The sequence below is a fragment of the Squalius cephalus genome, assembly GCF_949319135.1.
Source record: "Squalius cephalus genome assembly, chromosome: 5".
NCBI lineage: Eukaryota > Metazoa > Chordata > Actinopteri > Cypriniformes > Leuciscidae > Squalius > Squalius cephalus.
The window spans coordinates 40,844,011-40,855,807 of record NC_137126.1 but is presented as its reverse complement, the minus strand read 5'-3'; positions in this window follow the sequence as shown (position 1 = coordinate 40,855,807).

Here is an 11,797-nt window from a genome sequence, read left to right as displayed (position 1 = left end):
GCTTTAAAAATAGCAAAAATCACTTTGTTATATTTTTTTGTTGTTGTTGTTGTGTACTTACATTATCCCGACTGTTTCCAACAACTTGCAAACCAGGAGAAATTTGTAATTCAATTCGAAGACAGGTACTGTTTCTTTATTTCCGTTTTGTCGCCGTCAATGGCGTCATATCCGCGTTCTCCCTGGTTTCCGCTCGTACTGCCATAGCAACCAGAGCCCTCTGATTGTAACCAAGGCGACAGACGTGGACAACTGTGTAGTTCGCAATGTCTATTTGCACGCTGTTGTTGTTTCGTTCAAACATTATGGACCATGGCAAGCAGACTTTGGATAAAAAAGGAGAACTAAAACGAGAATCAATATCAGCGCGGTGTTTTCGAGATGCCGAGAGCTCCACGTCCGAGACTTCGACCGCTCCTACATGTACTTTATTAAACAGGTGAGCACATTTACATAAAACGAATCAATGTTATATAGTTCAACAATGATACAATGTTAGAATATGATCTGTATGTTATTCTAATGTTGATCTAGCTTACTGCTAGTCTCATACAGACAAACTAACACATACATTTCAACACATTCAAATGCAGTTTAGTGTGATAGTGTAATGTTAGACCAAGTGAAACAGCGCTGCGTTACCTCACAAGTTTAATTTGTCTAATAAACTGACCTGTGAGTTGTAATTCTGCACTTGCGTGTAACGTTAGTTCGGTAGAATGAAATGTCCATATTCCTTTTATATCCGCAGGACTCGCGTCGCGTGTGGAGCTGATACAGTAGCTGTCTCTTAGCAATCCCGAACTGCTTCATATCACAGTCATGATAAAAACATCGATGTAGTATTTACTCATCCATAAACATTATTAGATCGGTCGGCTTGACATTGACGACAAGATCCATAATTCTTAGCAAATGTTGCGTCATCAAACTACGCCTTTGTTATTGTAAGAGGTTAGCGACCCCTAGCTGCGAAAAAAAAAACATATTGTACATTGAAGTACCTTGGAACGCACAGGTTTGTATGATGCGTTACAGGAAGCCAAGGCGGGACATTGAATGGCTCCTCCCCATTTTCAAATAGCCAATAGCGTTTAGTTTACCTCACAGACTGCAAGTCATACTTGACAGCACCATGGAAGCGAATCAGAGCGCTGATGATACGTTGGATTTAATAGTAGAGGTGTGAATAAATTCTAGACATTTCATTCTTAACCAACGTACAGTTAGAAAATAGCCTGGGAAAACCCAGACAACTTCCGGCAAATTCAGATTTTCTCAAGAAGTAGTCTGGCAAAGAGCTCATCCAAGCCCATTTCCATGGCCTAGAAATCGCGGCACCAATCAGAAACGTTGAGGCGGGCTTTACACAATGACGATCGCTCTGATTGGTTTTAGGTCTATCCAATTGCACCCAGAGGCATTTGAGCGACGTCCGTTCAACTTTTAAATGCATTATTATATTCAAATTGCAAACACATGAGGACAGTCTCCATGAAAGACCCACTGGCAGATGAACGTGCTACTACATTTCTCTCCGAAACGGTAGGAAATTAAATTAGATTTAATAGAGGATTTTAACTGTGACACGATGATTGACAGGGCAGTTTAAGTGACAGGATGCACGCGACAGATCCGTCCGATAAAGATGACGAAGTAGTATGTCCCAAAGCTTGCCTACTTTTTTGCTACACATTCAAAAGTAAATACCTTTTCTTCACAAAAAGAGTACATACTTTTATGGCGTAGTGTAACTTAGGCGAATTGGGACGCAGCATATGGCTTCACACGATGCCGATCGCTCTGATTGGTTTTAGGTCTATCCAATTGCGCCCAGAGGCATTTGAGCGACGTCCATTGGTGACGCCCCTTTGGAAATGATTTGTCTATGGAGCTTTGCCAGACCATAACTCAGTTACTACTGAGAATGGTCTGGTTTTAACCAGGCTAGTTAGAAAACGGAATAAAACTCGGGCGTTTGAGCTACCGAACACACATCTCCGACCTATACTGCTTTGTGACGTATCAGCGATTGCTTTGGGCAGGTGTTATTTATAGAATGGGGGAGGGAGTGAGATAGGTCTGACTGCAGAACTGCAGAACCATACGTCATAGCAGTGTGAGGACGAGAGCGCCAGCCTAACAGTCTGATGCCGGAACCGCATACCAATACCATACATATCCACCTTACATATACCATACCTAAACCTACCCATCTCCACCCCCTGACCCCTAAACCCACCCCTAAACCTACCCATCTCCACCCCTTAGATGCTTTTACCCCGCCCACTTCCGGCATCAGACTGTTAGGCTGGCGCTGTCATCCTCACACTGCTATGACGTATGGTTCTGCAGTTGGTTAATATTGGAGGGAGTCGTGGGACGCTTTAGATTCTAGAGAGCATTTGAGTGGACAGAAGATGTGATGAGAAGCTGAAGTCCGCAGTGATGTCATAAAAATCTGTGATCCATTTTAGAGGAAGTGAGAGACTTACAGTTTTGAATGCTTATATCTCCTAAATGTGATAATATGCATGCTATATGACTATTCATACTAGCCTATATATTACGGAAGCCCTGAACCGCAAAAAAAAAAATTCTGAAAAAAAAAAAAAATGCTATCATTTCGAGATTAAAGTCGAAACGTTTCGAGATTAAAGTCGAACCGCAACGTAAAAAAAAAAAAAAAATCTGTAAAAAAAAAAAAAAAAAAAATGCTATCATTTCGAGAATAAAGTCGAAATGTTTCGAGAATAAAGTCGAAATGTTTCGAGATTAAAGTCGAAATGTTTCGAGATTAAAGTCGAAATGTTTCGAGATTAAAGTCGAAGGAAACAACGGGATCCCGCCACATGATTGGATACATAATGATGCACTTAAAATGTATCCAGAACGGTGAAGAGGGAATCAGTGCGGTTACTGTTAAGTGTTCTCGACCCAGATAGTGTTGCCTATTATAGACGAGCACGAAAACACGTCAAAAACACTGCCACATAAAGTTTCGATCAGATTGTGAACCTACTCCGGCGGATTCTGTGTGCTCGTCTATAGGCAGCCCCATGGTAATGCATGTTGGTAGATTGGCACCTCGAATTTTCTTTTTGTTGAAAGCCCAGATAAAAGTAAAAAGCTACTATTTTGTGTAGATCCATGTCCGAGGCAGTTCGACTTCACAAGTGCATTTCTTTACACAGACACACACACACACACACACACACACACACACACACACACACAGACACACACAAAATTCAGAATTGGAAACACGCCAGTGGACGCGCACCGTTATGAATGCACACACACGCAACTTCTACAGAAGACTGTATTCTCTAAAAACGTTTCGACTTTATTCTCGAAACTTTTCGACTTTAATCTCGAAACGTTTCGACTTTAATCTCGAAATACTAGAAAAAAAAAAAATTTGACGGATTTTTTTTTTTTTTTACGTACTAGAATTTTTTTTTTTTGACGGATTTTTTTTTTTTTTTTTTAAGGTACTAGAATTTTTTTTTTTTTTTTGACGGATTTTTTTTTTAACGTTGCGTTTCAGGGCTTCCATAATATATTGATACTAAAAGCTAAAAAAAAAAAAAAAAAAAAAACCTTACATTTTGTTTTCAGGGGGCCTGTAAGGAGTGACAGTAAACTAAGACAAATTCTATATTAAACTATACTTTTCCCCCTTGTTTTTCATCTAAACTTTCATCTACAGCTGCACCCTGAAAAGTACACATACAGATGGTAATACTATATGAAAGTATTTATCATTTACTCAATAACTGTGCTACTGTATATTGACCAAATCCTTTGCAGACCATAAAACGTAGTGAAGCACTGACCTCAGACGGAGTGAATTCCAGACTGAAGTGATAGAATAGCATCCAAGTCTCTCTAACAGTAATGCTGTCGGACTCTGAGTGCTTCTGGAAAGAAACACATCCTCTGCAAACAGGAACATATGAGGGAATGGAATGGAAACAAATAATCGTTTATTCTAAAAACAAGCAAGCCACTGAGATATGATGACATGGAGGGAGAAATGAGAAATAGTGAGAGTAAAGATGTAAAGTAGACAGGGAAAGATGGGGAAGGGGGGAAAGGAAAGAGAGAGAGAGAAAGAGAATTCCAGACAAACCAACTGAGCCCCAGCAGCCAAAATAATTTTTCCACTTTCATTCATTTTTTAACTGATTTTTTTCCTCTTTCTTCATGCCTCAGTGAAAGCTCGCTGCCTGACTCCTCACACTCACATACACAGGCATCATTGTGTATACAAACCATAAAAGCCAATGAGAATTTCTGCAGCTGGGTTCATCTGGCAGAGATGGAGGTTATAGTGGAGCGAAGCACGCATGATATTCAGACGACCTGCAATCTGCGCTGCTGTACAATCTGCGCTGGAGGACAACAGTAAATTGGTGAAGATGGATGCTAATGCTCAATAGAGAAGGAGAGTATAAGAAAAGCTTTTTCATACACTGACATTTATTTGTTCAAATATAATGTCATGATTTTTTAAGTGAAGGTTTGATTGTTTGACACAGCCCTGTTAGGCCCTGTTGGTAGATGCTGTAACTACATCCTCAGTAGCCAAAAAGCACTGTTCTTTATTGACTGTTTAACAATAGCTGTCTTCAGGTAATATACGCCTCCCTGTTCTCCCCTGAAGTTCTCTAAAAGATTTTTTTGGTTCTCAATTGGGAAGCGAGACTTCTCGCATCAAACAGTGAAACTTTGATTTATTCCTTCAAGCAATGTATAGCAATGTCTCACAAATATATGGATGTCTGTTTGTCCACAGCGCATAAGATGGCCTTCATATGGAGAAAGTCATTTTAGGTCTGCAGTCACATTCAGTGAATTATATTATTGCGTATGATCCGAAGGAGAACTGTATTTTGGAGGGAAAACAAACATTTCTTTTTAAATAATTATTCAAGTTACTATTATTTATCTTATCATAGGCGGAGCGTGTGTAAGCCTTCCCCTGGCCACGGGTCAAAAATGCACCTGAACATTTAAACTAAATCTAGTTATAAAGTGAAAATGAAAATTAAATGAAAAGTATCAGTTGCATCATAAGTTTTGCATCGTTGAGCACTATAACCAATCACACACAACTATGTCGAACTTGAATGCAGTGGCCAATCAGATGCGTTAAGATGAATCGCTGTAACATCAGAGTTTGGTTTAGTGCGCCAGCTGAATTCTGAATTTTCGCGAATATATCATCATAAACTATTTAAATGTGTTTTTAAGGAGGAATCGCAAAGCCTTTCCCCCGAAAGTTAGTTCACCCTTCTCCGCCTATTTATCTTATTTTATTCAATTAGAAGTTTGAGGTCGGTACGATTTGTTTAAAAGAAGTCTCTTATGCTCGCATTTATTTGTAAAAAGCAAAACAAAACAAAAAACTATAAAAACGGTTTTACTGTGAAATATAATTTTCTATTTTACTAGCCTATATTTTGAAGTGTAACACATTGTGATGGCAAACTCCAGTCTTCAGTGTCACATAATCCTTCAGATATCATTCTTTCAGGATTCTTTGAAAATAAAGATATTTAAAAACAGAAATTGAAACGTTCAGAATGTCTTTACTGTCACATTTGATCGATTTAAAGGACAAGTTCGGTATTTTACACTTAAAGCCCTGTTTTCAGATCGTTTCTGATGAAATCAGAATCTCAATGGTAGAATGTACGGGTGTGAGGCGTTTGGAAAAATAGGTCCACAGTTTTACAACGAATGGTAAAACACCTGTTGGAAAGCATCTTTTGCAGCGATTTTTGTGTGAGCATATCAGTGAACACCCCTGACCACTCGGTGAGTTTCACGTCTTTGTAAACGAAAGTTTAATGCGTTTTAGGAAGGATTGTTCCAGTGCACCTATGCAGCCATTGTGGAGGTGGGGGGGTGCTACCACAGAAACCAGAAATTCTCGGAACAGCAGCATGTGTCCAAATTTCAATCTTAACCGTTCCATTTCATCAGAAACGATCTGAAAACAGGGCTTTAAGTGTAAAATACCGAACTTGTCCTTTAATGCAACAAAAAAAAGACTGATCCCAAACTTTTGAACAGTGGTGTATATTGTGTACTCAATTTAATATTAAGTATTACAATAAAGCAAATCCCTTAGACCTACACTGAAAGGCCTGAGCCACAGGCTCTTTTAACATGGGGTCAGTAAGCAATTGCTCAGAATAGCCTTACACACGGCGGTGGGTTTTGCCAGGCCAGGCCACTCACATTTTCTCCCCAATGTTTTACTACTCTTCTCACACTTAGTTGGTTCTATGGAGGGCGCATATGGCCTTGGCCTGCATGCAAATGTGTGCTTTTAGTTGTCTGCAAAAAAAAGAAAAATCTCTTAATCTGTTTGCTTTCACTTCTGACATATGACTAACAACAAACATCTGACAACTGCCCTGCACTTGACCCAGTGTTTTTTAAGCTGGCTTTGCACAGTATTCTGAGCTGTATGACTGCTGGAGGGGGAGATGGGAGGGCGCTGTATGCACACCCATAGCTAAATGATTGCAGATGCCTGGCTTGAGCTCAAAAGCTCCGCATTCCTCCCTGTCGAAGAGACATTAGACCAGCTCTGCTCTTGCCTATACTGTCTGGCAGCCTGCTTTAAAAAAAAAAAAAAAGAAAAAAAAAAAGAAAACTTCACTTATCTGTTATCACCACATGAACACATAACAATCCCCATATCTTATCTCTCCCTGTTCACTAATGTCATAAAGCTTAAGGGCAGGTTCTGTAGTGGTTGCAGGGCTACAAGCAACATAAGCCTTTGTACAGCGCAAATGCCTGGCTAGTCAGCAAAGTGCATTGACCGGAGCATGTTTATAATTTCAAATATCTGAATTTCCATAGAACTGCAGTTCACATGAAAAGACAGCATATCGCTCCCTGGTACCAGACCATCAAAGGTTGTTCTCATTGTGTGCATACGCATGTAAAACCAACCCTTAACTGCCACGTTTATATGCTGGCTAACCACTCCTGGCTGTAGACATCCGATTATCAGCCTAAACCCGCCATTACACAGTGGCTCAACCGTCAGCGTTTGGCTTCTGTTGACAACTGGCCATTTAACACATCAAAACGACAAGTGCTGCTATCAAGCCCAACCTCTCCAGGACGGGTTACTCTGTCGCCCAAGAATGCTTCTTATCTTTAGCTTTGGTTTTCGGCTTGCTAGTTTTAGTCACACGGCATGTGCTGACACTCCCTTTCTTCTTTCCGAGGGCTCAATGTAAGTCATCATGGAAAGGTCAAAGGAGAAGTTGGCCAACTTATAAACAAATTCCAATGGGTTTATGCAAAAAAGAGGTTTCCATAGAAGCGATTTTATGGAAAGTTGTACCAATGGAAATACCGACTTCAAACGATGCAAAAAATAATTTTCTTAATCTGTTTTTGGTTTGTTTACCAGTGAAAATATCTAAACGTCCATTTAAAAAGTCCTTTTAATAGTTCTGAATATTCATAATTATTATATATATATATTTTATTAAGTTTATTTTTCTTTTCCTATCGGCTAATATTTTTTTATAATAAGCATGAACCAAAAACCAAAAAAAATGGTTTATGCTAAAAATATAAGCAAAACTATTTGCCAATGGGGTAATACAAATAAATTCAAGATTCTTTGAAAACAAGTCCTGTTATTTAATGCAGTTCTCATTTAAACGCATCTTGTTTTAAGGATGTTTAGATGTTTCTACACTGGAAAACAACTTCATACTAATTAGATTTAGTTGCTGTGAATATAATTTGTTTATCCTAGGTGTTCTTTTAATTTTTTTTTTTTTAAATGTGTTTTGATTATATTTGTGTATAAAAATGTGTATATTTGATTATTACTGTAATACATTCTTGGTCTACCTGTTTTGCAGTTTTGCTTGTGAATCACCAAAACATGCCACATACAAATCATGCCTCCATTATCTTCTTTGTCCAGAATTTTTAAATGTGTATATGGAATGGCCATAATAATCAAACATGGATTACATTTTGACACATGCAGTCATAAATCTGTTCACTTGGAGGCTGTTTGTGAGAGATAAAATGTCCATCATGCATAAAATGGCAGGCGCTCTGTGCCCTGTTCCTGTTGTGTTGTTCTGCATGTGCACTGAATCTCACATTAATTAACGCTGCTCTTTCACCTGCTATCAGTTTCTCGTCCTTCTCTGCTCTGTTTGGGTTGCTCATTATTTTCTTTCCCAGGGAAATATGTCTAATACCTACAAGCTGTGCGCCATCACAAATGCTGCACGCCCCGGCATAATGTCCTTTGTTGTTGCCAAATGGTTTTTTAATGAAAAGTTTAAGAGGGGCATAATTACATATCTGAGGCCATTATGAAATCCAATATTACAATTAAAGTAATTTTATTTGCTTGTAATCTCCCTTCAGCGAGTCTAATAAGGGTTTTGAAAGAAGGGCAAGCAGGCTTTGAATGGTGACTTTTCTAAATGAAGTTGGGCCGCCTTTGCTCTATCTCAGTTCTCCATGTCTTTGATTTGCAGTGCCGTGGTGAGACTGTCAGAGAAACACGAGGGATTTGTTAGTCTGTGATCATCTAGACTCACCGACAAATCAGTGAATTGGCCAGAAATGTTGAAGGAAGTGCTGCAAGTTGAAAAAAAAAAACAGCCATCGGACCAGCAGCAAACAAGCTTAACACAATTGTGGTGTGTAGCCTAAACTGGGCAGTTTTTTATAGGACATAACCAGCACCAAATCATCACTAACATGCATAAACCATGCTGGGAATTCATTCTTGTCTAAGTTTGGGCCTTTCACAATTCAGGGAGTTCTGCTTAGAGTGAAGATCAACTGAACAAAATGAGCGCCGCTGTATGAAGCCGATCCCTCTGCGCATGCGCACAGCCCCTCCAGCGCACCAATTTACTAACAAATACCAATGCAATGAGATTATGCAAAAACTGTTTTCCATAGAAACGACCTGTGGAGATGCAGGCGAGAGGAAAATAGCTTCCGTAATATAAGAACTGTGCTTCTGCAAAATAGCCATATACAACAAACAAGAGAAAATGTAATTTTGACCTGACATTTGTGCCTCTTGGCTGCATCCTCACGTAGCTACTATCAGCGAATACAAATCATGTTTAATAGTGTGAACGCGTGGGTTTATGAATAATGTGGTAATCAGTTTCTTGACAAATGACATTGAATGTTTTATTGTTAAAAATTACTGAAAAAAATATGTAATTATGCATAAATGTATAGAAAATGTTCAGGCACTGTACCCTGAAGCAATCGTGCGATGCAATACTAATTTTGTCATAGACCAACAGCTACCCCTGCTGGAATGTTTGTAGAACTACAGCTGCATCCAAGTGTTACGATGATGAATGTACAAGATAAAATGTTTCTTTAGTTTCGATGCGTTTATGTCCCAGAGAATGATATATATATATATAAATTGTTTATGTATAGGCCTACATTTTTATATATGAACATTAAAACTCTTACATTTTTTTATGAAGCCATTAGCCGTCATATATATTTTTATATGTTGCTACTTTGTTTAAAATTTGATTGCTTTGCCTTGCCTAATCTTTCAGTCACAAAGTATGATCTCTCACTATAGAGAAAAAGTATTACTCACTATAGAAATGTACTATTTAATTAATTTTTAATCACATTTTTATTTATTTATATTAATCAAAATGTTTATTTATCTATTTAATAGTTTAATTTTTTTTTATTTTTTTTTATTTACTAATTTCTTTAAATATTATGTATCATTGATTTATTTTTTACTCTTTTTTTTTTCTTCAGTTTTTCTTAGACTTTTCCACGGACCCTGTCACTCCCTTGTGGCTCCCTGGTGTAAATGACACTGTGATGGAAAATTCATCATCTTCAGAAAAAACAATCTACTGTCATGAATTTATGTCCTCAAGTTAAACTATAGAGAGAGTTAAAAGTGTGTTTTAAGGGAGTGTATGGGCTGCAACTGACAATTTTTACCACCACTTCATTTAACCAGTCCTGTCAATTAAAAAATGAAAGTTTCAAAGTAAAGATGTTCTATTTTGTTAAAATGATTTCGTTGTTGATTTCATAAAATGCTTGCATACATGCATGATAATTAAAGAAAATCGTTTAGATGAAGATAAGTGATAAGCTGATAAAATAGGCTTAAATGAAGTATGAAGGACATTGGTGTCACTGTATGAAATGTGTTGGCAAATTATATTATCTGTCCACGAAATCACAACAATTATAATGAATGTGCATATAAGAACTACTGAGTAAAGAATAAAGCCAGCAAAACCAGAATCAGTCAATCTATTAACAGTTAATCTGTTAATAAACAATTTGTCTATTTAAATCAATAGAGCTGTGCTGTGCTTCAGTGAAGTGAACCTGTCAGGTTAAACTCCCCCATCCCGACAGTGGAATAAACTGCAAGGCTCTATGAGTTGGCACGGACTGGATGTGAACAGACAGGCTCTGACATAAAAGTGCCTGAGCGCTTATCAGAGGCAGACTGTTCAGACACCTTTAGAGCCCTCTGAGACACTCTATTCAATCTAAGAGAGGCTATGAAAAGCTAAGTGAAAGCTGGCCAAAGGACTACTGCCAAAGCAAATGACCACAGTCTTGCACCCTGCACACACTGTGACAGTTTCTCACTGTCATTGTCAGAGAGTGTGTTATCAGCAATCTCTCTCTCTCACTCACTCACTCCTTAATGTATCCCTCCACATTCCAAATCCTTGTTATGACCCTGTCTGTGAGGAGATCTGAATACATTTGTTAGTGTTGTACCCACACTTCACTCATCTAAACATAATTTATATCATTACATAAATACACTTTGGTCATTCGGCAGGATATTTATTTAGACATTTTTATCTGTTATGATCAATTATGATCAAGTTATTGTGTCCCAAAAGAAAGAATCGACTCTGAACTGCCTAAGCGAGTCGTCAGGAATTCCAGTCTCACTTCCGTGACCTGCACACGTAACGCTGTAACACACTTGCATAATGTCTTCATTGGGCCTCCCTCAAACAAAAATGTCGAAAAGATGCTGTTTTCTGCTCTGCAAAAACAAATTCTCTTAGCAAACGCTTCCAAAGGATGAGTATATGAAGAGTCAGTGGTTAAATTTACCACAGCGATACAACAGCAGTACAACCTTTCGACGATTCTCAAATCTATGCGAGGTCCAAATGGGATTTACAAAACGCTTATCCATTAATGGGACAGTATCCACTTTATTTGGACCAACTTGCTCCTCAGAATCACAACCTGTAAGTATGTTCAATATACATAGTTTAGTGTTATTGTGAGCCCTTGTCATCGTCTTTACGTACAATCTCTGAGCTTTAAAGGGATAGTTCACCCAAAAATGAAAATTAGCCCATGATTTACTCGCCCTGAAGCAGAGGTGTAAAAAGTACTCAGAAATGTCAAGTGAAAGTACAAGTACTGAGGGAAAATTTTACTCTATTAAAAGTAAAAGTATCTGGCCAAATCATATTTGAGTAAAAGTAAAAAGTACCACATTAAAATTGTACTTAAAGAAGTAAAAGTAACAGCAAGAATGAAAACTAGAGATTCTCTAAAGGCATGAAGTGAATAAACCACATAGGATACTATTATGAGAAATGTTTTTACCTTTGATGCATATAAACCTATTTGAGATTAGACTCCAGACTGGAGTATGAGACTCCAAAACAAAATTAGGAATCTTTAAATTAGCATAATAGGGGCACTTAACGTTTTTAAGTTGATATAG